This window comes from Cavia porcellus, unplaced genomic scaffold (genome assembly GCF_034190915.1).
Source record: "Cavia porcellus strain 051 isolate PalLab524CR breed Dunkin Hartley unplaced genomic scaffold, mCavPor4.1 scaffold_21, whole genome shotgun sequence".
In the NCBI taxonomy this organism is placed as follows: Eukaryota; Metazoa; Chordata; class Mammalia; order Rodentia; family Caviidae; genus Cavia; species Cavia porcellus.
In genome coordinates this window covers 63,441,472-63,468,384 of record NW_026947504.1, presented here as the reverse complement: position 1 = coordinate 63,468,384, position 26,913 = coordinate 63,441,472, and the positions used below count along the sequence as shown (strand labels likewise).

The following is a 26,913-nucleotide window of genomic DNA, read 5'->3' as shown; positions in this document are numbered from 1 at the left end:
GTAAAAGTAAATAACATTATATTTCCCACAATCTTTTTGCTTTTATAGAGTACTGAAATTTCTTGAATATAAATCATTCACAAAATCTTTCTTCAATTTAAGGAGAATTATTGGTACTTTTTGAATCTCCTATTAAATAAAAAGTTCCTTCAGATATTGGATATGTAATACACAATCCCTTTGTATTATAGAATGGAATTTGTTCATATGGCTTATAAATGATCTGTGTTAATCCAAGCCTATCAGTAAATAAATAACAGAGAGTAATGGAGATTCTTCTATTAGCTGGAAAAAAATCAGACCTTGCACCCTCTCCACCCATCACTTTTCTTAGGGACAATCCAGGTTTAAAAAACTTGTTATGCTGCGGACTCAAACACAAATGCAAAGCCTACTTTCTTCTGTAGTGGGAAGCTGAAGATGTGAATTGCTTTTTTCTCACTTCTGCACATCTGTTCACATAAAACTGCAAGTGAAACCACTACTGCGCAGGCGCCTTGACTGTGTAAGTGTCCCGCCAGGCTCCGGAGTGTCCTCCAGGCGCTGGCACACCTTCTTCTACAGTGTGCTGTGCATTACAAAACCTGCCATAGTAGATGACCTGTACCATGGCTTGTCATGCCAATCCCACAGAGCCGAGGGCTGTGCACTTTTAAAATTTGCTTTGGCAGTTTCGTGCTATTTACAATGTTGTAAAGAAAAGTTATCTACAATAGTATTTTCAAGTTTAATTTAATTGAAGAGTACCCTATGATTGCAGGCAAATTGTAAAATGCAAAACAAAAGTTGCCCCATGCAAGTATAATTTAGGAGAATAAAGATTTTATTACTATTGTGCAACCAAAATAAAACTCAGAAATAAATTGGAAACTTGGATTCTAGAACTAATGCAAGATGCAACTGTCTTTCATAACCTCAGGGTTAAAACTTTTGTATTTACTTAAGCAGCCTTTTGTATGTTTTTATAGACTCTATTATAATACATACTACATATTAAAAGTTATCAAATAAACTGTCCTAGGAAGATCAGGGTTTTCTCCCCTGCCTGAGGCTATTGGGACTTCTCATAAGATTTCATTTGTAGAAAAGGTTCCCTGCTAAGGAAAGCTCGAAAGCCCTCTGATTTATATCAAGCTGGTTTTCCTCAGAGATTCCATTTCTTCTTCTCTCTCTTTTTTTTTTAACATAGCCAATCAATATTCCTGAAGGATTTTTAAAAATATTTCTTCCCCTTTTTAATAATCTATAAGATTCTTTTTGGACTACTAAATTAGAGTTAGTATTTTGGGCCTGGCTTTCCAGGAAGTTATAACCTGACCCTCCTCGAACTTTCCAAATATGCTTCCCCTGATCACCACCAGATCTCTTGGTGAAGGACAGGTGTGGCGCCTGATATCTCGCCTGCTTCTGACATACGCTGCGAATCCTCCTGCACCAAGGTATTGCTAAGCTCTTAGAACTGTGTCTGAGACGAAGCCCATGGGCCATCTGCTGCGTTCCGGTGAGGTCTGTTTCCTCACTGTGTCCCTTATGTGCCCTGAAAATTAGTTCATTATGTCTTTAAATCTGGGACTTTCCCCCCTCTCTTCACCTACTCTAACTCCTTATTCTTCACAGACCATGTACCCGCGAGCCCTTGATTAGCATCCTGGGTTCACAATGATCTCTTCTTCCCACGGGTTTGTAATTTAATTTTGCCCAAGTACTTTCTTTGTTCTGTGGTCTTTCCACCATGATCACAGGTTCTACATTTTTAAAAGAAATTTATGAGGACGGTAGGAATCTGTTCCTGAAAGGAGAAAAGAATGCTTACTGTGATTATGGCCTTGACTTTTGTCTCGGTTGTGTGGTTCACTGGTTCCATCCTTCTAACCAAACCATTTAAACTTTGGTAGTCTTGCTTTTTCCTTTGTGCAGCGGATAGTAATCTCGGCTGTATTTTAAAATAGGACTGTCCCAGGTGGAATGGTCTTGCTGTTTGTTTTGGGCAGCTGCTCACTGGAGTCCCCCTGGGTGGAGAGATGGCTATCAGGTCGCAGTGGAGAAGCCATGGGAGCCAACCGTCTGCCGGGAGGGACTGGTGGCTGTCTCAGTTTCCTTTCCACATTCTCTCCCCAAGTGACGTCTCTAATCCTGAGGGCTTTCGGTGCTTTTTTCATGAGTGACCTCCACATGTCTGGGGAAGTCTGGAGTTCTCTAATAACCTTCATTGCTGTATATAAAATTGAATCTTTCTTTTCTCACATTCTTCTCCAGTTTAAAATATCCAAACCAGACACTCACCACCTCACCTCTACACTTCCGTCTGAGTCATATCTATGTGTGCGAGTGTGTATGGGAGGCCCAGGAGGTGGGTGCTGGGAACTGAACCTGTACAGCCTTGCACACGCTAGGCAAGTGCTTTACCATTGAGCTCCATTTCTGATGCAAGGCCATATCTAAACTGTTCCTCCTGTATCCTGTCGCATTTTTAGTGAATGATAGATTAAGTTGGGATCTGAGAACCTCTTTTCTATACTTCTCTACGTCCAATTTATCATTAAGCTTTATGAAGCCCATCTCCTAAGCATATCACAAATCTTCTATTTACTGATACTACAGTTGTCTGAGTTACCCCTATTCTTTGATGGGACTACTGCAGAATTCTAACTGGGCCCTCCATGTTTTGCTGACTGCCTTTGAACTCACTTTGTATTCCAAGGTGCCTCAAACTCAGGATGATCCTCCTGCCTCAGCCTCCTGAGTGCTGAGATTACACGCACACACTACCACCTGGATCTTATCCTTACATTTTACACTGAAAAAAGTTCAAATTACTTCAAGTGGGTAGTAACAGCCTCTGTGATATGTCCCTGCTACCTCCCCAGGTTCATTTCATGAGTTTCCTGCTCTCTGAAATCCATTTCACTCTGTCTTGGGGTTTCAGATACTTACACACACTCACCTTTTCTCTATCTTTTGTCTGACAACTTTGTTCCATCTTCTCTAGATAATTCCAAGCTCCATTTAAAGCATCAGAAAAGCCTTTCCTGATCCTAAAGTTTATAGCAGTCCTTAGCACGAGATGCAAGAGTAATTTTATTTGTTTGATTATTTGTGTACCTGTTATCTCCACTAACCTAGCACCTAAGGGGCACAGTGAAGTTTAGGACTGAGTGACTGGTAGGGTCATGGGAGAAACTGTACTCTGAAGTTCTCTTCTCTTGTCTCCCATGAATATCCCTCTTGTTGTGCTGGACAAACATCACCAATTTCTACCTTTCTAGTTCTTTCACTCCTCTGTCCTTCTAATAAGTCCTCATGATTGTGTTGCTTCTTACAGTCAAATTGCAATACCGTTGACTGGGTAATAGAAATGTTCCACTAATGAAACGGTAATCACACACCACACACATTTTTTCAGATCTTTATCATACTGCATGGTGTTCTAAGTGCCACACATGTATATTATCTCATTTAATCTGGAAGTCTGGGCCTGAAGATGCACCCTGCTACCTGCGACCTTGATTGCATGGGGTGGTTTCTGAAGTTGTATCAGCAGCAGTTTATATCCAATTCATGACTGAAGGAAGGGGGCTGAAGACAGGCTTTTTAATGTTAGGTTTTGGTAGTTCCATCTTAAGACTGTACTCTTTTCATTACATTAACCTCAGAATCTGGGAACTTTTGCCATATTTTGCCTTTCACTGACTTTAATTCTTATAGGATTATTGAGACAGACAACAGATAATATTGACTAGTATTTGTTGGATGCTTGCTTTACGTACTGTAAATACTTGAAACACTAAAAGAACTCAGGGTAGCTGGAGCTTCTTGCACAAGGAGGCAGGAGGGGTGCAGTGATGCTGGAAGACTAAGTCCCTATCAAAAAGCACTAGCTCCATCACAAGGGCCTCAGACGATGCACTAAGAATTTGATACCTTATTGGAAGGACCTTGGATATCTATTGAACAGCTTTGAAGACTGCATGGTTTTGAAAAGATTGCTCCAGCTGCGGTGAGAAAACATGATTAATAGGGAGGAGTCTCTCTCTTCATTTTGTGTTGTTGTGACAGATACCTGCAACTGCATCATTTATAAAGAAAATAAATTTACTTCTCATAGTGCTGGAAGTTAAAAATTTCAAGAGAATGGCATCAACGTCTGGCTTTGTGTTGTGTCATAACATCACAGAAAAAAAATTCATGAGCCAGAGTCAGAAACAAGAAGGGACCAGATCTGCTTTTATAACAACTCATTCTGGTGAAAATTAACCCATCCCTGAGACATTTAATTTCCTCTGAAGAGCTTAACCCTCTACTCTGAATGTTGTTACAATGGCAACTAAATTCAACACGGGCTGTGGAGGGGGACTTCAGATGACAGGCAAAGCTCATTTCAGTCTTCCAGGTGCAGGAAGGTTGAGCAGCAGCAGAGACCAGGAAGTGGATGGAGTCACCTTTCCATTTTGCCTGAAGCAATACAGAGGAGACTAGGTGACTGGATACAGAGGGTGAGAGGGGAGGAGTCAAGTTTTCTGTTTGAACAAAGTTTGATACTGGGAATAGAAATGGCTAAGAGAAATGCAAGTAGATTTGGGTAAGGTGACTAGCTGAACAACTGACTGAGTGTCAGGTGGCTCCTGAAATACTAGACGTGGCTAGATCGGTCAAGCAGCTGAATTATAAAGGTCTGAAACAGCAAAATGTAGTTGGCTACAGACTTCTTTATACTAAATGGACAATTTTCAATTTTATTATTTCCAGAATTAAGATATATATAACATTTCAACCTGACTTAAAAAAAAACAGAATTAAGATATGTCTTAAATTAGTTTATTAAAAAATATTTTTCTTTTGAATATTATTAATGATAAACTGTAATTGAATTTTATAGCATATTCTACAGCATGAGAATAGTCTACACAAATATAATTAATTTTTACTTAATGGTATGTTGTGAAATTGGAGAATTTTTTAAAGCATTTTTTCGTCTTGAAGAGAAATATGTTTAGCCAAGGTAAAATTTAGTACAAGCACTGAATTTTAACAGAATTGCCAAATTGGTAAAGTCCAACTTAATGTGACTTTAACATAATTATTAGGAAGTTTGAAGTGTTTGCTCTTTTCAAGTAAGTCCAAGTCATTGCCGCCTTCATCTCTGCCTCCAACACAATTTTGCTTTACACCATTGAGTTTATTAGCAGTCTCTGTCTACATATTGCAAAGGTATGCTTTGTCAACCTTGAATAGAATAATGTGCCTTAGAATTACAAGAATTTAAATTAATAGGGTTTCACTGTAGCGTGTTTACTTCTTTTTTTTTAATTGTCTTTTTGAGACAGGGTCTCGCTGTGCAGTTCAGGCTGGCCTTGAGCTCACTTTGTAGCCCAGGCTGGTCTCGAACTCGCAACAATCCTCCTGCCTCAGCCTCCCGAGTGCTGGGATTACAGGGGTGAACCACCACGCCCGGCTGCATGTTTCCTTCTTTCCTGTGCATCAAATGGTGAATCTGTTAGTGATCATGACCGTGTTTCACATGCTCACTGCCTTGTCCTCAGCCCCCTCGGTGAGAAACAGTTGAGAAAACCTACAGTGGAAGAAATTAGACATCCATTTCTCAAATCTTAGCATCACTACTGTCCAAGGTGTTTTTGATCAATATGCTGTCTTCCATTGTTAATTTAATATTCACTCATGCATATATAACATTCTTGATGAGATTTTCCTGAAAGGGGAGCAAACAACTATAGTTCCTCCCTGTAATCCTCAGAGTCAGGGCCTTCCCTTCCCTCCCTGTAATCCTCAGTGTCAGGGCCTTCCCTGATTTGTGCTCCATATTTACCAGATCTCCCTAGTCCCTCTGTCTGTGACCCTGTGGGTCTCACACTACTCATTAACATAGCCAAGGCATAAAGGAACTTTCAAAAACTAAACTTAACTTGTTAAGTTGTTCTGTGTAGTGTTCTAATACCCAAACCAGAGCTATTACAAGAAAGAAAACTATACACCAATATCTCTCAGGAACACAGATGCAAAAATCCTCAACAAAATTATATTAATTAAATTCAGTAGTGTATAAAAAGAATCACACACCATGATCAAATGAGATTGATTCCAGATGTACATGGCTTGTTCAACATTCGAAAAATCAATCAATATAATACACCACATCTATGGGTTAGTGAAGAAAAGCGTATCAGTTGATACAGAAAATCATTTGACTCACACTCAGATAAAATCTCTCAGCAGACTAAGAACATAGAGGAGCTTCCTCAACTTGATAAAGAACATCTACAGAAACACTTACCAATAATGCCATACTTTGTGATGAGAAACTGTGTGCTTTTTTCCTAAGATCACAAAAAAGCCAATGGCATTCTTTCTCAAAATTTGTATTCCAATGTGCCAGAAGTCACAGCACAGAAGCAAGGAAATAAACTGTATATACATTGAAAAGAAAAATCAAACTTTTACTACAAAATAAAGGGAGGCACTTTTAAGAAGTTACAGGGTTTTCTTATTGCATATTTGTTTTCTATTTTAAAAAACTGCTCTTTAATTTTTAAATTTTATTTTAAAGATAATAAAACCAAACAAAATGAAGCAGAATAAAGCCAATCAAAGTAAGACAATGAGAGTGGTACAGCACTTCAAAACAAGATAATAGGAAATCAACAATGGCTACCATAATATATCTTACCTTCAAAATAGCTGCCCATACCATCAGATATTATAGAATCTACAAAACAAAACAGAATAAAACCAAACCAAACAATGAAAACAATACAAGACTTCAAAACAAGGTAATAGGAAATTAACAATGGCTACCACCTTCCCTTTTTAGACATTTCCTCCCCTTTCACTTTCACAATATCTATTGTAAATTTTGGATCCCGCTAACTCCTTCGGTTTTTTGTACTAAGGAGACAACACCAAGTTCACCCACGTGAGTCCAAACCACTTCACCCATGAGCATGATCTCAAGCTGCATCCATTTACCTACAATAGCCTTGAAGTTATCCTTCTTTATAGCTGAGTAGCTTTCCATTGTGTAATGATACCACATCTTTCATTTTTATGTCATTTGTGTTGATCTCTGATTTTTTCTGATGCTCATCATTGTTGAATTATTTTTCTTTGCATTGTCTTTCAGCTGTTGAATTGTTATTTCCTGGTTTCTTGTTATTTTAAAGAGATCTTTCCTTTCACAATTACTAGCTGCAATCCTGTCTTCAAGGTCTGACAGTCTATCTTTAGTCTCTTTCAAGTGATTTTGCTAGCTTTTAAATGGAGTTTTTAAATTCCTGGATATCTCTTTGAATCTGTTTCATGCATTGTAGTTCTTTCCTGTATTGTTGTCAAGGTTTCTGTCATTTTTCAATGCTCCTCTATTTTGTTTATACCTTCTTTACATATGTTCAGTATTTTTTCATTATGTTTGTCATTTGTTCTTTTACTTGAGCTATTATTTCTGGTCAGATTACTTTTACAGCCTCATGAAGTTGTTTCTGTACTTTGGTTGCTTTCCTTTCAGAAATTTCAGGTGTGTATCTTCCAATGTATTCTATTTCTGTGTCTCCTTGACTCATTCTGTTTAGCTGAAGATCTGAGATTGCCTTTTGCTCTTTCATTGTGACATTTTTGTGGGTTCCTCCAGATGAGCCACTTGTGGGGTCCCAGGTGCTTCTCATCCACAGTATAGGGGAATGGGTCAGGTACTTTGGTTTCTTCTATCCTAGGTTTCCAGGGAGGCAGTGGGTATGAGGCTGGCTTCTCCAGACACATGCAGTTACATAGAAGCTCCCTTGATGGTGGCAAGTTCGTGGAGTTTGGCTGGATGGTTCTCCCCACTGGTGCTGGCTACCAGTGTCTGATGGTGGCTGGCAGGCTCGTGGAAGTGTCTACGTTCAGTTTCTTCTGGTGTTTCCAGTTCTGCAATAATGTCCATGTTGCATCCCAGGTATGTGCTGAATATGGACCTGATCTTGGCCTTTGGATGTGGGGGCTGAGACTAGTCTTCTGTCAGTGGAGTTTTCCAGAGTCCAACTGGTGTCTCTTCCTGCTGCTTCAGATGCTTCCACGTTAATGTCCTCACTGATTATTTCACCCTCCAAAAGTGTATATGTGGGTGTCTGTGCACTGGGCTGTTGTACTGCATCTTGCAATTCCCATGTTTCATTCTTAAAGCCAGCCTGTGCTCTGGGATGTAATGGAGGGTCATAGAGCATGGATTCACTCTCCTTTAGGTTGTAATTGCTCTTATCTTTAATTATGGCTTTCCTTCTAAAGTTCTTTGGATTTAATTTGTTGTTCTTTATATAGCTTCTTAAGATGGAAACTTAGGCCATGTGGATTTTAATCTTTCTTCTCCAACATATACGCGTAAAGCTATGATTTTCCCTTTAGCCCTTGCTTTACCTGCACCTAGACATTTTTAATATGTCATATTTTCATCATTATTCAGTTAAAATGTTCTCTGATTTCATTGCAACTTTTTCTGAGACCTACAAGTTATTTTAAATGTTGCTTAATTTCCACACATTTGTGTGTGGGTTTCCAGTAATGTTCCTGTTATTCATTTTTAATTTGATTCCCTTATAATCAGAGAGCATACTTTGTATCATTTCAAATTTCTTGAGATTTTTAAAAAATGGTCTATCATATGTTCCATCCCTTTGCCCCAACTTGCACTCAGGATAGAACGTAGGGCCTTCACACTGAGCTACATCTCCGGGCCTTTCAATATTTTATTTTACTTGAAGATGGAATCTCACTCAGCCACTAAGTTGTCCAGGCTGAGCTCAGACTTGCAGCCCTCTTCCCTCAGTTTCTCAGAGTGCTGGGATTATAGACATGTTCCATCATGCCCAGCCATATGATCCAATTTTATAAGTGCTCCTTTGCTTCTGTAAACAGTGTTTATTTTGCAGTTGTTAAATGTCACTCCATGTATTTCAGTTAAGACAATTGTGTTCAAATCTTCTAATCCTTACTGATTTTTTGTTAGTTTGTACTATTAAGTGTTGAAAAAGTCCTCTACCATTTTTGGATTTATTTAAACCCTTAATTCTGTCAAATTTCCTTAATTAGAGTTGGAACTATGCTTTTTATTTTTTTTGCCAATTTTAAATTCCTAGGTACATGAAAATTTAGGACTGTTTATCTTATTGTTAATTAATCCTTTTTTACTTAGAAACATCCCTTTTTTTTCTAGAAATATTTCTTGTCCTCCTAAAATTTATGTTGTTATTAATACAGCAGACCTTCTTTCTTTTAGTTAATATGTTTATGACATATTTTTTCCATTCTTTTCTTTAACATTTTGTGTTCTTTAATTTGAATCTCTTATAAACAGCATAGGGATTTTGATTTTACATACAGAGGAATTTTGGTCCTTTAATTGGTCCAATGACATTTAGTATAACTATTAAAAATTTTTGTTTGTCTTTATTTTTTAATTTCTGATCTTTACTAAGTATTTATATTTTTTGTTATTTCTTTTTTCTCCTATTTTAGAATATCTATTATTAGCTTTTAGAGGTTCAGGATTATTTTATGTCTCTCCTAAAAAAGAGACAGATGGAGTGCAAGTTAATTACCTTAACCCAGACAAAGTTGGTCTTAAGTTTTATTTAGGTTGCTCCATTCTGGTTTTGCCTTTATTACTGAGCATTAGTCTTTTGGGGATCTCAAGCCGAAATGCACATATTTCTAGTCCACCTGGGTGGATCTCAGATCACTAGATCTTCAGTACCACTCAATTGCAAAAATCTTTGTACAGATCTACAGCTTCTCAACTACTGTCTCCTCTTTGTTTTCTTGAAGTCTCTGTACAAGATCATCCCCAGTCTTTCAGGCTCAGCCTTCTGTTTAGAATGTCCTTCCTTTCTCATCTTCAGGTTTGTTCTTTGACAAGAACTTTGAACTTGGGCTGAGAAAGCCAAGATTTGACCTCTGGACTTCTTTAAACATCTGTGTGGTATACTCTGCAAACCTCTCCTTTTCACCACTTCAGTTTTATTCATAGTCAAGGAGGATGTTCACACTTGCCTTAAGTTGTTTTAGGAGCAAGCAGGGTATAATAAAAGAAATACTGTGTAAATGTCTCCCCCGACTTCCTAATAGAGTTAAATATGAGTTTAGCTTAGCTTCGCAGGCCAGGGTCACAAGTGTGCCCTTCCATAGCGGTGTGGGAGCTTTAATATTTTTACAGCTCTTGGATGATGTCTTCTCATGCTCTGTCTTTTTTTGCTTTAATTAGAGCTATAAATTAGATACTACTCTGACTGCTATTTCCTCCCCCATCTGGGTCAGATTGTCCTGCCTAACCCTTGGAATAACCCAACACATATGTTTGAGTGGGCTGTGTTTTGGTAGAGCTACTGGCCAAATGGACTTGAACAGACTTCCCTGTGAGCAGGACAGAATAATCCAAACTATCTGAGAGGTTTTGTAAAAGTGAATTCTAAACAAAAAAAGCCAAAAATTGGCTTCAAAAGTGAAAAGGCATTAAGATTTGGCAGTCAAGTTGATATATTCTTGTGATTGGAATACCCTAAAATGAGTGAGTTTTGGGGCCTCGTGGGATAGAGTTTCAGCAGGACACTCTCAATGTCCTGACCACTTTTTCTAGGCCTTACTTCTGCCAATCTTCTTCTAGCTGTCGTATTTTTAAGGTGTTCTGTCAGCTGGTGTTTTTGCTGGTCCCCTCACTGTGCTTTATGTGCTCATCAACAGGATGGCTTTTGCAGCAGCACTTCCTGTTCCCAAATTTGGGGTGAAGATCTTATCCTAATCCCCATGTCCTAACCTCACAGTGAAATGGTAACTTGTAAGTCTGTCTTCTGAGCTTTACACCAGTGTCAGAGGTCATTACCTTCACTCCAAAGACATGGAAATTGAGAATCAGAGAGACTGAAGCATCTGCCCAAGGTCCCAAAGCCTGAATGTTTCAAAGTTTGTGTTCAAATTCAGTTCTGAAGCCACAACTTGGAGTTCTGCCTGCTGCTGTTGAATAAGTACAAAAGAGATAAATTTCAATTTCTGAAGCCATTTGCAAGCAGGCAGTCGTGAGTTTGATCCCTGGTATCAATAAAAACGAAAAAAAGACCAAAAAAAAAAAAAAATCAGATAGAGACTTATTTTTGGCCTGACTGAGAAGGCTAGCAGGCTGAAAACTCTTGAGCAGGGGCCAATGCTGCAAACCCACAGGGAGAAATGTTTCTTCCTCAGTGAAATTTTAGTTTGCTCCTAACCTCTTTCAATTTATTGGATGAAACCTACTCAGATTAACAAAGTTGGGCTCCTTTACTTAAGGTCATTTCATGCAGATGTTAATCACACCTGCAGATCTTCACAACATGTCGGTAATTATTTGATTAAAAGCTGGGCACCATAGCCTAGCCATGTTGACATATAAAACAAATAAACACAATAGGGTAAAAAATAGGTTACTAAAGATTGAACAACATGAAAAAGAAAAGAGAAGGGGGGCAGAGAGAGAGAGAGAGAGAGAGAGAGAGAGGAGAGAGAGAGAAATCTTAATCAAATTACTTTCTACAGTAAGGATATATATTGGTTTACAGCATAGAAAATCCAAAGATAGGCTGAGTGCTTTGGATTCGGCCATTTATATGGCTGTCCCTCCTTTGAGGGATCCATATTCAGGTGGCTTAATGAAATGGCCATAGCAGTTTCCAGAGATTTTTTTTTTTAATTTTGAAGGTGGTACCATACAGCAGAACAAGATAGAAAAAGCCAATCGAGACAATGCAGTGAAATTGGTACAGAACTTCACAGCAGGTTACCAGGATAACAATAATAGGTACCATAGTTTATCTCGTTATCTTCACAATAGTTGTTCTTTCAATCAGGTATAGCAAAATCAAACCAAATGCAGAACATCATAAAACCTATCAAAATAGAGTGTTGAATAGAACAATATAATTAATCAAAACAAAGCAAAACAGTGATAAAAATATTTGCCTTCAAAGAGATGGTAGAGGGAAATCCCCCATATTTGCTGTATTGCATATGGTCATTCTCCCAAGAGTTGCTCAGACCTCTGGCTCCCATTTGCTAACGGGGGTAGGGTGGGGTAGGGTGGGATGTTTGATTCTCAGCCTGTGTGCCTGTAGGTCCACAGCTGCCTACCAGGGAAGGCGAGTGGGTTGCTTTGATACCCAGCGCCCTAAGTTCCAACAGGGCATGGATCTCGGGAGATGCTGGCTGGCTGGTTCTCTCTCTGGGTTGCCCACCGCTCGCTCGAGCCACAGCTGCTTACCAGGGATTTGAGCGGGTTCCTTTGTTGCCCAGTGTCGTAAGTTTCAACATGATGTGGATCCAGAGCTTGTTTTTCATACAAGTAAAAGAAAAATCATCTCTTCTGTCACTGAGGAAAGTCTCAGATGCTCCTGGCAAGCTCGCTTTCCTATCTCATTGGCTGGAATCAGGTAACAAGGCCATGTCTGGGCTAATCCTAGGGACTGGAGACCACCACACGCTAAGACTTAGTGTTCAGAGTCTGATTCTGTCACAAGTAAAGAGGAATGGATGCCATGATTCCTTTAGGCCTGTAACTCCTTGCCTTTTTGATGAATAATGCTTGTCTAACTGGGATCCCAGAATGGCTCAACTGTGCAACCTAGAGCTCCAGGTAACTCAATCCTTGGTTGTCTCAAAGGATAAATATCTTTGCACACCAGTGGGTAGCACCTATGTTATGTTAGAATGATTAAAAATCCCCCATGGAGATAAGATTCATTCTCAGACTACGAAGTTTCTATCCAGTAGGAGAACAGTGGGCGGCTATCAAGGGGAAAATGGAGGGTAAGGAGAAGAGACTGGAGATGTCCAGGTATCGAGGCTAATTCCCAAGGCTATGGTTCCAGTCACTGGACAGATGCCAGTAGCACACTGCAGCTAGATTGTACTGGCTCATAGGAGCCAATTGTATGTATTTTGTCTCAAGTCCATGGTCAGTGGTGGGAATATTTACATCATAGAAATGGCAAAACGTTCCCATCAGAGATATTTATGGTTGGAGAAAAATGGGATGTTAAATCTTCATCAGTGCCCCATGCCCCAAAACAGAGATCCAGTGGAAAAATATCAGGCTTTGTTTGATCTTTCTCCACTGGAATCCTGCACATGTTTTTTTGTTTTTGCTGTTAAGTTGATGAGAAATGAACCCAACTTAGAATTTACTATTTGGTTCATTCTTTTAAAAGTTCAAACTTATGTGTTACTGCTTTTTTCTTTTTCTAATATTCTTAATTTGTGATAGTCAAAATGCAGAAGGGACATAAAGTAAAATATCTCCCATCCCTGCAATAGCTTGGTGGTATACATTCATAATCTCAGCCATCTGGGAGACGGAGACAGGAGGAGCAACATAGTGAGATCTGCCTTTAAAAAATACTGAGACTGTAGTCAGTGCAAAGGCTCTGGGTTCAATCCCTGATACTACCTCTCCAGCATCCAGTACTCTCTCCTAGAACAAATCGATAAATTTTGGGGTATATTTTCAGAAAATTCTCAATACATAAATATTTAGAATGTCTTAAATGCATATGCACATGAGTAAGCACGTGCACACAGAAGGAGAAATATTACTTTGTTCCTTACCATATATAAAACTAGGTATAAAACTTCCATAGTCTCTGTTATCTTATTTTATTTTGGTACCGGGGATCAAACTCATGACCTCTCACTTGCCAGGTAGTCACTTATACCACTGAGCTAAATCCCTGGGCCCCCATAGTCACCTTTAAATCTGCATGGCAACCCATGTACAAATCAACAGAGCTGTTGAGAACTTGTTTGTCCATAATTCCTTTTGTATGTATGTGGCTATATCTGTAGGACAAAGTCCTACAAGTAGAATTGTTGGTCAAGGTTATGTACACTTGGAAGACAAAAGGCATTTAAGCTGCCGTCTATCAAGATTGTACAAATTTTTACTCTCACGAGCAATGGATATAATGCGTATTTCTTCTCAGCCTTGATTATAAAGTAAGCTATCACACTTTTTGCCTTTTTCAAGCTGACAGGCAAAGAATTATCTATAGCTGTATTTGAAATTTCTTTTCCTTATAGTATGAGTGAGATTAAAGATCTCATATGTTTATGAACTATTTCTATTTCCTTTTTATAAACGCCTACACATTTTATTATTGTGTTTTTTGGGGGCAGTATTTTCCTATTAAATCTTAGGACTCCTTTTTATCTGAAGGGGGTTACACTTTAGTGAGAAAAGTTGTAAACACTCCCTCAATTCCATTTTATCATTTGCCTTTTGATTTTGTTTCTGATATGTATCAAAGTTGTCTTTCATGGGTTTTTAGATTTACATAATACTTCGAAAGGTCTTCCTTACTTTCAAAACTCAAAAAAATTTACCTATTTTTTCCCTTAGTACCTTATACATTCTTTTCACATTAAATCTTTGCTTCCTCTGGGTTTTGTCCTACTTTTCCACGGGAATATATGGTTGCCTCCATATTATAATATTCATCTTTACTGTTTCAAAATTCTGTCTTTAGATGTTAACTTACTGGAAAGAAAGCTTCTAGGTTAGTCGTTGCCATTTATACCAAAGGGCGCTCTTCCTGTTTTTGAAGTAATAGCAAAGTATACTGCTATGTGCTTTAAAAGATCTTTGTTTAATTTCTTATTAACTTCTGTATGTGGCAAGGGCAGGACAGGGCACACAAAAGCTTTTATGAAAGTTGAGAAACTGAGTTAGACAATGTTGATTTCAGTGGTTTTGTTTTGTTTTGTTTTGTTTTTTGTTTTCTTTTTTGACAAAGAGTGTACAAACTACAAACGTTGCTGGGAGTATAACTCAGTAATATACCCAGAATGTGCAGGGTCCTGGGTTTGATCCCAACTTCACCAGAAAAAGAGTAATCAAATACAAAACTGAGCTCTATTTTGGGTCTCTGTGCTCATCTTCATAGATAGTTGCTCCTTTATTATGAAGTTCCCTATCTGTTAGGCAGAATCATTTGTCTATTAACCATATCTGCACAGAACAAAAATGTACCAGAGAAAGTAAGTTTCCTACTTGTAAAATAAAACATTGTGGCCACTTTTTTGGAGAATGAAGAAGTTTCTCTGGACTAAAGCTATCTGTGGCATCAGGATCTATAGATAGTGAGATCTTAACAGTCATTATCTTGAAGTGAGAAAAATTTTAAAAAAAAGAAGAAGAAGAAGAAAGGAAAGGAAGAACTGCAGACAGCTGACACAGTGGCCAGAGGCTGTGGTTCTGTCACATGCTGGTCTCTGGATGGATGTGGTCTGGGGCGAGTAGACCACCACTTTCCTGCTCTAGGGGGGTAAGTGTCAGGCAGTGTGTTAATTCTGTATTCACCTTCTACACGGAGTTGGGCTCTGAGTGGCTGAGCAGAGATGTGAGGCTGGCCTGTGGGTTCCTCATGAAGCATCTCACAAAAGGAAGAAGGGTGCTTGGCCAGCTGAAAGGAAGAATAACTTTGTCTTTCAAACTACTACTTCTAAACACCTAGAAAATCTGGAGTGCCTTTTGCCGCCCTGAAGTAGCTTCTTCAGTCTTAGTGGGATCCTTACTGTTAATTTTCATTTGATTTTACTTTGAGGGTGTCTTACAGGGAAAAGGTAGGACAGACACATCATGCTTTATTCCGACTCTATAAGAAAGTTCTGGAATCCACAGATCACCTCCACATGAGGAAATCCTAGGCAGGGAAGCTTTGTTACTTCCCTGTGGTAGATTGTTGACCAGAGCAACAGGTCCGGCCCAGTTTTTAGCTGGTTCTTTTGCCAGACGAGGAGGTGGGGTGATCTTGTCCTTGGTTTTGTTTTTTCAAACTTCCACTTCACTCCTTGTTTCCCTTTGATACTTTCTAAGTGACCTAGTGGCTCTCGGCTCCTGATAAATGATTCCTTCACTCTCAATGTCATTGGTGTAGAGGGAAGGGCCTATTTTCCCTGTCATAGTCACTTATCTACTTTAAATAGGCCAACACACTTAAATAACTACATCCTCAAGTAAAATATTAAACCCATGTAATATATAGAAAGCACAAAGTAATAAAGTAAATATACAAATTGTATTTCTAATATGTTTGCTTTTTCAAAGGGGAGAGTAAGAGGCAGGAAACATAATAGCAGAGAAAGTAGAGAAAAGAGAAATACAGGAGGAGGCCAGGGATGGGGGAAGAAAGTGACAGTGATGACTCCTCGGTTGACACCCCTCTGAAGCATTGCAGTGTACACACACACACACACACACACACACACACACACACATTTCTAGTTTTCCACTGATCAGTTCTGAGTGAGGCAGCCAAACCATTGTCCACAGTGGAAACCATTTTCTAACCTACAAAAGTAGAAACTCAATTTTACTACACCAACTTCCTGGTGGAAACCAGAGCACTGGAGAAGCCATGGAAAGGTCATAACCGTAATAAGGGTTGAGAGAAAGAAGTGTGTGGCATCAGGAGCCTGCAAACGAAAGTCGTCCCAAGGACTCCGATGCCAGGGAAAATCATTGGCTAGCCTAAGTATTTGCCTTTTGATACAGGCCTCGTAAAGTGCTAGGTCGCCCACAGTACACAAAGGAATGAGTCACGAGTGATGGCTCCTGACAAGTAGAGATCAGTTTCTTTAGGGAGAGAGTAATTTTCCAGCTTTTCTCAAACAAAATTTTGTGATTGTTTGAACTCTGCCATAGGCCAGAGATGAAGAGATCCTTTCAGGACATATTTATGTCAAAATATTTCTCCAAAGTTTTCACCTTCTTTCTGGTCTTGCACACATGCTACACTGCTTATTAAACTGCTTCTGTGCCTGCATGTGACACGGAGAGTCCCACCCACTGTGACTAACACACCCCGTTAAAACGCATACTTTCTGTCTCTGAAGGCAGCTACAAGACCCAGGTGCTGCACCCCACTCCAGCTGATAACCAAAAGCAAGCACTGTTAGAGGAGGCGGGAGTTGGGGCAGAGGCAGGGAATGAACCACATTCTACTTAATGTTCTTGAGCCATTGTCCACAACAGAGTCCCAACAGAGTTGGCCAGGTAGTCTCTCCTAGTCAGTAATGCCAATGACAATTTCATTCCCAAGAAGATAGTTGTTTAGGGGCAGTGATTCCATTTAATGAAAATAGTAATTTTTTTTTGTCTTTTTCCTTTTTATCGGTACCAGGGATCGAACTCATGACTGCCTGCTTGCAATGCAGGCACTTATGCCGCTGAGCTAAATCCCCAGCCCCAAAACAGTAATTTTGTACAGTTTCTGGAAATCACAATTTGCCTGTAGTGTAGTTCTGAGTGCTTCTTTTCTTTTGTGCTATCCCAGTGAAATTTCAAAGTCCAGAAACTTTCCTTCTAGCCATGGATTCATTGCATGGTAAATGCTTTGTCAGCAGGTTGAGGAGGTACCAGCTTCCGAAGTTGCCTGCCACCTACGGCAAGAAGAACTGGTTTTCTGTAAGCAGTTTTATAACACCAGTGGGAACCTGATTACCCTCCCCGTAGAAGTGTTGCGGCTGTTTACCCCGGATTTTTAAGCCTGCCTCCTTCTCAGTCTCACCTTATGTTAACTGTAGTTCTATCTCTCCGGGTTTCAATTCCAGAAAGGCAATTTCTCTGAAATGACTGTTCTCTGACTACCTGCGCTCTGCACACCCAGGGCTGTCTCCAGCCACACCTTGCTTCTAAGCAAATAAGCAATTTTAATTCAGGTTCCCAAGTGAAAATAACAGATAGTCATCAAGAACACAAAGCTCTTGCCCAGACTTGCTCAGAAAATCCCTACTGCAAAGAAGGTGCAGCTGTCTCTCAGACTTCCTGGTTGTGCATCCTTTGTCCAATTAGTAGGGAAGTGTGATTCTGTCAAATATTAACCCCGTCCTGAAGGCAGCACTGCTTTGGTGCAGAGCAATGAAGGTAGAAGGAGAAGCAAAAGAGAAAAGGGAAGCAAGCAGAGAGCAAACAGAAGGAGAGACTGGACGCCAGGCAGGGTCAGAAAGTGAGAACCAGGGCCTGGGGATTCAGCTCAGCGGCATAAGCGCCTGCCTTGCAAGCAGGCAGTTGTGAGTTCGATCCCTGGTACCGGAAAAAAGGAAAAAGACAAAAAAAAAAAAAAAAAAAAAAAAAAAAAAAAAAAAAAGAAGGTGAGAATCAGCTGTTGGTGACAGGGCTGACAGTTTGGCTAGATTCGAGGGGCTTTTGACATCACCAGCTGGTTTTTGATAGCTGAAGATCAGCTCTCTTGCCATGGTTCCTGGTTCTGTTGAAGTTTTCATTCACATAGTCATGAAACAAATATAATTACCTAGTGAAAAAATCAACATGTAGAATATGTTCCTCCCTTTAAATATGCTTACAAATGTATCTGGAATTTAACACTGTAATTGTCACCTTGGAATGGTAGGACTACGGATAAATTTTTATTATTTTTCCTTGTGTGTGCATATCACCTATATATATATTTTTCTTTTTATTCAGTGCTATGCATCAACCCACAGCCTTGTACATGCTGGGGAAGTGTTCTACCACTGAGCTACATCAGTGATAGAATATATATCAATGTACATTTTCTACAATGACTATTGAAATAGTCATTGCTAATAGTATGCTAAAGCCGTATTTAAAAAGTATAGTGAAAAGACAAAGACAGAGGAAGGAAACGTAGAGCTGGGGGGGGGGAGGAGACAGCTTTCTGAAGCACCTGATGGCCCAGATATTTAATTGGACTATAAATTTCCTAGTGTTAATTGCCTGCTCTTTGCATTTAGTAGATCCTTGACTACCATTTATAGCTTTTTATTGGCCCTAATTCTTATATCTTTAGTGTTATATTTCTTACCCAGAAGTGCTCGTGGGAAATAGCATGGAAAATTTTTCAAAATACCTAGCCAGGGCTTTACACACAGAAGTTCTGGCTCAGAATGACCAGGTTGAGACTATTTGTCTTTTTTGAAAAACCTTCCTTGATATTCTAAAACTCATCCTGGTAGAGAATTTCACGTGTGAAGGATGATACAGTGGGGTACTGAAGGAAAATATTAAAACTCATTTTTTTTTCCCACTGAACCTTTTAAAAGATACCTGCCTAAATTGTAATAGCTAAATTTTGGAAACAATCCAAATGCCCATCAACCAAGGAATGGATAAAGATGTGGTCTTTCTTTACATTGGAGGACTACTCAACCACAAATAGGGATAAACCTGAGATTTTTATAGGTAAATGGATGTAACTTGAAACCATACTCACAAGTGAAATAAATGAGACTCACATGTGTAAACATCATATTGTCTCCCTAGTGTGAGAAACTGCAAGTGTAAATAAATTCCAAGATGTACAATAGGTATTGTGAAATGGGAAGAAACTGTTCGAGAGGAATAAGGAATTAGGATGGATAAAGGGGGAAAGGACAGATGGAAAAGGGAACAACACAATTCAGTTACACTAGTAGGGTTTCTTTGTTCATTAAAAAGGATAGTTTGTGCTAATATTGACTGGAGAAATTTTTAAGCCCATGTCTTGAACTCTGAGCAGCTACTTTAAAGATAACAAAATATAAAATATTGACCATTGTTACTCTCCTATTATTTTGTTATGAAACTTTGTTTTACCTTTTCTCCATAAAAAGATATCTAAGTGTGTTATACTGTGTTGACACTGTTATGACTTATATAATTTGCAAATTAGTTTACGTATTTGGGAGTATGTTAAAAATGTTTTTTTTATAAGGACAGACAAAGAATTAAGAAACACCATCTTCACAGAACTCATGAGAAGGTAACTGAAGTGTCCAACCTAACTAAAATTCTTTTCTGAGCTGAGCCAACAGTAATGAGAGAAATTTCATAGTACTCATGGTGACTCATTTTGACAGACTTTGTTTGACAGACTTACATAGAGTCCAAAGGAAAAAGAGATCTTGTAGGTTGAAGAACGTATCATTTAGGGGCATAGTCTCTTTCCTTTGTAAACACACATACATGCAGCTCCTGCAGAAATTCGCATATGGGAAGCACCCAAAGCCATAAAGCCTGATCGTTATTTCCTTTCTCATGTGCTACTTTTATAGTTTCTTTGAAAAAACTCAACTGGATTGTCTTAACTTAAAAATCACAATAACTAATAACTGGAAAATATTGATTAAAATTAAAACAATGTAAAAGGATAAATAATGAAAAGTAAATGTTCCATCTTCCAGATAAAGAGGGAAGATAGAATATGCACACACACACACACACACACACACACACACACACACACCCCTCTACATTTTCTCTCTTCTATGGAAAAAAGAAATGAAAGAAATGACTTTATTTTTCTAACTTTCTGTAGCAAAAAAATCTTGAAAGTTGGAGAGAAGTGTGGCCAAAGATGCAGTCACAGGAAAACTGAATCCTAAAAGAGCACCAGAGGAATTCAGGAAATCAACTTCAATCCCTGAAAGTTTAGGAACTGGCGGCATGGGCTGGCTCCAGAAGTGAGGTGAGACATGCTAAACCAGTGTTAGGGCTGACGCCGCAGGGAAAGAGACCCCAAGGACTCAACTCTTGGTGAGGAAAAAAAAAAAGTTTATTTCCATGCGCATGGGGTCCTCCAGGCAAACGAGTGCGGAGGGCCCCGAGGGGAATTTGTGCAGGGTTTTTAAGGGCACAAGCGGGAAGCAAGCAGGTTTACAAAAGCAGATCGCATTGGTTAATTTTGAACGGCGCAGGGCTTGGCAGATGCTGATTCGAGGGGTCTGGGGCTGAGTAACCATGGAGACTGAGGGTCCTGGTCTGATCTCAGAGTGCCAGGTACAACTCGGTCTCGTTTGAACAGCACATTCCTTTACTTATCTTTACCTTTACAGAGGACAGAACATCTTGTGGTTAATGACTAGCAGATGCATTCCTTCCTGTCCTGCTCCGATATCTCAAGGAGGAATTAGGGAGTGAAACATTTCTTACAGCTCTGTTCTATAGCTCGGGGGGGGGGTTACATTACAAACGGGGAGTCGATTCTCTCATTCCCCCCTTTTTCTTGTGGATGACTTTTAATCTTAAAGGTCCTGTATGGGTAAGGGATCATATTGTTGATGTAGCACCATAACTTTTACTTGAGAAATCTGGGCCCTTACAAACCGGGTTACTCGGTTAATGAGGCAAGGGGCTATAGCCATGACTATAATGAATCCAGCCAGGGGTCCCAATAAAGGGAGGATATAGGGCAGAATTGATTCCCGGAAAGAGAACACTTTGGCTTTACTTGAAGGGGGCTCTTATATAAAGATCTTTAACAATTGGTTTTTTTTGCTTACAGGGGGACCAAAGCCGCCGTGTAAGGTCGGCATTAATGTTATTAAAATCAAAACAAGCAAGCTAAAACAGTTTATGACCAGCATAATCTAACTATGTTTTAGTCAATTTTTAACTTTAAGGGTTACCAGTCTGTTGTGTAGTCCACTGAATATGTCCCTCGTTGTCTGCTGTTTCCAATGGCTTTACATGAGTGTAGTGAATCCACGCAGTTTTTCCTGTTACCTTGATGGCAGTGGGGGTACTGAGCACCACGGTGAAAGGTCTTTCTCAGCAGGGTTTAAGGGAGTCACAGTGGTGACATCGAACTAAGACTGGAGTCCTTGAGGCCTTGGTCTCTGAAGGCAGGTCTAAGTGTTTTTGTCTAAACAGCTGGTGGATCCAGGCCAACACAGGTTGGAGTGTCTGTAGGGACTTAAGATCTTGATTAGTAATTTTAGCCAATTTGTCTTTTGACAATCTTGGAACCAATGGCGGGGGCCTCTCAAACATGGCTTTAAAGGGGGAAATTTTAGAAACATATGGGGTATATCTAGCTCTTAACAGTGTAAAGGGAAGAAGGCTCATCCAATTATCGCCAGTTTTTGAAAACAGCTTAGCTAAAATGTCCTTGAGACTTTGGTTTATATGTTTTATTTGTCCTGAGCTTTGTAGCTGATAGGCACAGTGGAGTTTTAATTAATTCTTAATGCCTGGGCTAACTTTTGGGTGACTCGGGCTATGAAAGCCAGGCCATTATCGGACCCCATTGATAGTGGGAGGCCAAATTAAGGTATGATCTCATGTGATAGCCTTTTAACTACCACTAAGGCTGACTCAGACTTAGTAGGGAAAGCCTCTACCCAGCCAGTAAAAGTGTTTATTAATATCAAGAGATAGCGGTGTCCCTGTAAATTAAGTTTTACCATGTCCATGAAATCTACTTTTTAATGTTCTCCTGGAACAATTTCTTGATGTCGGGTGGTCTCCAGCGCAGAGCTCTTGGCTGAGTTGACTAAGAAGCACTGTGGGCATCTAGAGCTCGAAGAGGTGGTCAGTTTGTAGAGTTTTGGAATAAAATACTGAGTTCTGGACAAATCTACAAGTTTAGTTTTTTTTAAACGAGTAGTCTGGCGAGCCCGGTATAACAGCTCCTGTTCTAGTGTCTCCAGTAACCGTACTTGTATATCAGGTAACTGGTATTAGCCCCTTGGGGTGGGAGACTTTACTCCAAGTTGAGATGTTAGCTGTAGGTCTTTCTTTGTGTAGACTGGTTTTGACAAGGTCAGAGGACTAGTATCAGAGCAGTTACTTTTTTGGTTGACCCCTCTGATGTGGTTGTTATTTTTTATATTCGATTGGGTGAGCCTTGTAAGGAATAGCAACCCATTGAGGCAGCCAGACAGCTGCCAGCAAATCTAGAATCTGTGGAGCATTTTTAGATGGCTTTCACGTATATGTACAGTAGCAAAGGGATATCTTCAGTAAAAAAAATGTTTACCCTCTTTTCCGTGGCTAGTTTTAGCCTCTCAGTCAAAGCAACAAGCTCTGCCTTTTGGGCAGAAGTGTCAGGCTTTACCCGCTTAACCCAGAGTACCTTCTTTTTGGCGGTCACTGTTGCCCCGGCCACTTGTTTGTCGTTTTGGATGAAGCTGTTTTTATCGAACAGTTGTCGGCATTTCCCAAAAGCTGGTCAGTAAGATCAGCCTGTAGGTTCTGCTGCAGTTCGAGGATGTCAGCACACTCATGGAGAGGTGTCCTTTGTTCCTCCGGATCATCATCAGGCATAAGGGTGGCTGGGTTTAAAGCTGAAGAAGTCTTGAATATCATTGACTCTGGGTCTAGAAGCAGGGCTTGACAGTAGAATTCTGGCATTTGAGAGCCTTTTTTAGGAGGGGTTTTGATAAGAGTCTCTAAACTGTGAGAGGTTACCACAGAAATCACTTGCCCAAAGCGAGTTTTTTTGTCTCCTTAAGTAGCATTGTCACAGTAGCTAGTATTCTTAGGCAGGGGGGCCATACTCCTGTTACTGAATCAAGTCTTTTGGAGAGGTAGGCCTCTTTTAAGGGCCAATGTCCTGAGTTAGGACTCTTTTGGCAATGTCCCTGAGTTTATCTATGAACAAGATGAAAGGCTTGGTAACGTCAGGGAGTCCCAGGGCTGGGGCCTCTGTCAAGGCCCGCTTGAGCTGCTGGAAGGCCTGTTTACATTCATCAGTACAGTTTAGCGAATTTTGAGTTTCTCCCTTATGGGAGTCATATAGAGGCAAGCTTTTCAGTAAAATTTAGCCTACAGTATCCAACTGCCCCCAGAAAGTCTCGTCTGTTTTTTAAAAGTTTTTTTTCATAGAGCAATTTTAACACCTTGGCTATCTTTTTGTAAATTTTTTAGTTCTCAAAGACCTTTTTGTGCTATCTCTATTAACTGGCTGAGGGGCATTTTTTTAAACCTCTCAAACCTTTGTAATTTTTGTCTAACATGTGGGGCCGACTGAGTTACAAAGAGAACAACTAGCGATATTGGGAAACCTCCTTACCTCTGGATGTTCAGTCAGGGTGGCACAAAAGGAGAACATGGTTTTGGCATTCCGGATCAGAGAGCCGGCTTTATCTGGATGGCACACTGCTTTTTGTCCAAGGGTGTCACGTGGCAGGCCATCATTTTACTAAAATTATATTTTTAACAAAAAGGGCTTTTTTATAGGTAACAAAATTGTGCTGCATAATCTCCCAGATGTTCACAGTACATGTAAGAACTTGTATTTTTAGTATCACCTATAATCTCATTTTAATGGAAACATTTTGTAGCAAAGTACAATCTTATGTATACTTTTACCAAAACTGATCTAATACTGTCAAATTTTGAACACATTTACTTCTTGTCAAACCTGTTATTTGTAGTACTATAAACCAAGACAAATAAAATTTACATCCTCTTGAGCCTTTTATAACTTACAATAATACCTCTCAAACTAAGCTTTAATCTTTTTTTACATTCTGGCATAGCCAGACACCTTTACTTGAAGACCACTATCTTTGTCCCTCTTTTTACTATTACCAGTCAATTACCTTTTTTTTTACTTTTCAGACAACATCAAAACTCTCAACAAAACCCTTGAAGTCACCTTTTAGTAGTCTAAAACATGTTTATTTTATATCTTTTTACCACATAAAAATGTTGTATTTTAAAAACAAAACTGTAACCTTTTAACTGGCTCAAATATAGTACCGCCTGGTTTTTACTTGGCAAAGTTGACATGACTCTTAACAACCATAGATATACATATATATGTGTACATGTTTACATTTTCACCAGAGAGAAAAAAATACTCCTTTTAAAAGGCATGCCGAGGTTGTAAGCAATCAATTGAAGTCTTACATATTAAACAAGGCGCCACAACATTAAAGACACAAACAAAGGGAGCTTTTTGCATAGTTTGGTCAGCTAAAGGAAATAATTTTTCTTATCATGAACCTTGAATCTAATAAGCCATATGGATCCTGCAACAGAAATGGGCAACAAGCCCCTAAGTTAGTAACAAGTTTAAACAGGCAACCAAGGAGAGGGCGGAGGAAGGAAGGGTTTTACCCACAGTGGGGGCTCCTCCCTGAGGTCTTGCCATACCAAGATGTAGGTGACCCGGTCGGGGTGGCCCTCTCGTCCAGGGTGGAAGATGATGTTCTTAACTGTTAAGATGAGGGGATGGTGGAAAGTCCCCTCCGGTGGCCAACCCACGGAGAATGTGGGCCACTCAGACGAGCAGAAAGTCTGCCATTTACTTTTTTAACCTGTAAGGAGAGATTGTGAGCCCTCTCTCGAACCTTCGACCAATGGTCGAGGCTGAGGGACAATGGGGATGATGTCGTTTGTCCCATGATGTTCTGAAGACAAAGAGTGGTTAGCGTACGCGCGACACAACAAATAACCGTTCACAACAGTCACAACACACAGGACAAACAGGCCGGCCACCTCACTCTCACGCATTAGTTTCACATCAAACGAGTCACCTTAGGGGGTGCCTCCAGATTGGCCCGGACGGACCACAGATTGGGAATGAAATTCCCCAGATTGGCCCAGACGGACCACAGATTGGGCCCCAGATTGGCCCAGATGGACCACAGATTGGGAATGAAATTCCCCAGATTGGCCCGGACGGACCACAGATTGGGAATGAAATTCCCCAGATTGGCCCAGACGGACCACAGATTGGGAATGAAATTCCCCAGACCGATAGGAAAATCCTATCGCAGACGGTGAGTCACGGAAGACCGTGTGGGGCGTCCCCTGGTCACCAGAGAACAGAGAACAAATAACAAAAACAGGTAACAAAAATTGCCCCTAGATCGGAGCCGTTTGGCTCAGGGTGTGAAATACCGGTAGATTGATCCTCAGAGTAAAAATAAGAAGCGACCGGTCGTACTTACCCACCGCAGAGCCGTTGAGGTCACCTCCCGTGAGACGTGCTATCTCGCTGGGGCCTCCAAGATGTTAGGGCTGACGCCGCAGGGAAAGAGACCCCAAGGACTCAACTCTTGGTGAGGAAAAAAAAAAAGTTTATTTCCATGTGCATGGGGTCCTCCAGGCAAACGAGTGCGGAGGGCCCCGAGGGGAATTTGTGCAGGGTTTTTAAGGGCACAAGCGGGAAGCAAGCAGGTTTACAAAAGCAGATCGCATTGGTTAATTTTGAACGGCGCAGGGCTTGGCAGATGCTGATTCGAGGGGTCTGGGGCTGAGTAACCATGGAGACTGAGGGTCCTGGTCTGATCTCAGAGTGCCAGGTACAACTCGGTCTCGTTTGAACAGCACATTCCTTTACTTATCTTTACCTTTACAGAGGACAGAACATCTTGTGGTTAATGACTAGCAGATGCATTCCTTCCTGTCCTGCTCCGATATCTCAAGGAGGAATTAGGGAGTGAAACATTTCTTACAGCTCTGTTCTATAGCTCGGGGGGGGGTTACATTACAAACGGGGAGTCGATTCTCTCACCAGGAGTGGTTCAAAGCTTGTTTAGGGAGCAGTGGGGCTCCCAGGTCTTCTTCCTTTGTGCAGAACCGGGCCTGCGCCTGCCCCAAAGAGGCCAAAACAGAAAGTCAACAGATTGGGGGGCACTGGGCAGAGCTGAGGATTGGATGCTGACCTAGAAATGGAAGGGCTCAGTGCATAGCCAGTGAGAGCCCCTGCTCTGTCCCCACAGTGCAGACAGCCAGAGTTCTGTGCTCCAGACCTCAGCGCAATAGCGTCCTGTCAGAGGAACCTGGTCTCCTTCAAGAGGGAAAACTTCAAGGCACTAATGTGAAGGTCCTTTGACCAAACAGCCCAGCCAGAGGGAACAGTAAAACCTGTGATCAACAAACCCAGAAGTTCAGAACTGCCCTTAGGCTTTTTAGCACCCACTCTCAAAAAGAATAAAGAATTTAGGTTTCCTAGCTATTGTGGAAAACCTCTACAGAGACCAAAGGAACAGGAGATAGTGTAGGTTGAAGAACATATCAAATACCCTTTGATTAATATCTTCAAAGCTAAGATAAATAACTACAAATAAGGAGATGATCCAGGAAAAAGAACATTCAGGGTACAATAAGAACTCCTGGAAACACGATAGTAAAAACAAAAATTCAATAAGAGAAAATGA

General features: G+C 40.2%; 1 long non-coding RNA gene across 1 annotated transcript in view; it reads left to right on the top strand.

Annotated features, from left to right (window-relative positions):
* Positions 1-342: 342 nt before the first annotated feature.
* The window catches only part of LOC134472005 (uncharacterized), a 71,867-nt gene continuing 45,296 nt past the window's right edge, over positions 343-26,913 (top strand). The window contains exon 1 of the long non-coding RNA XR_010041832.1: positions 343-505. This is a non-coding gene — a long non-coding RNA (uncharacterized LOC134472005). The remainder of the gene's footprint in view (positions 506-26,913) is intronic.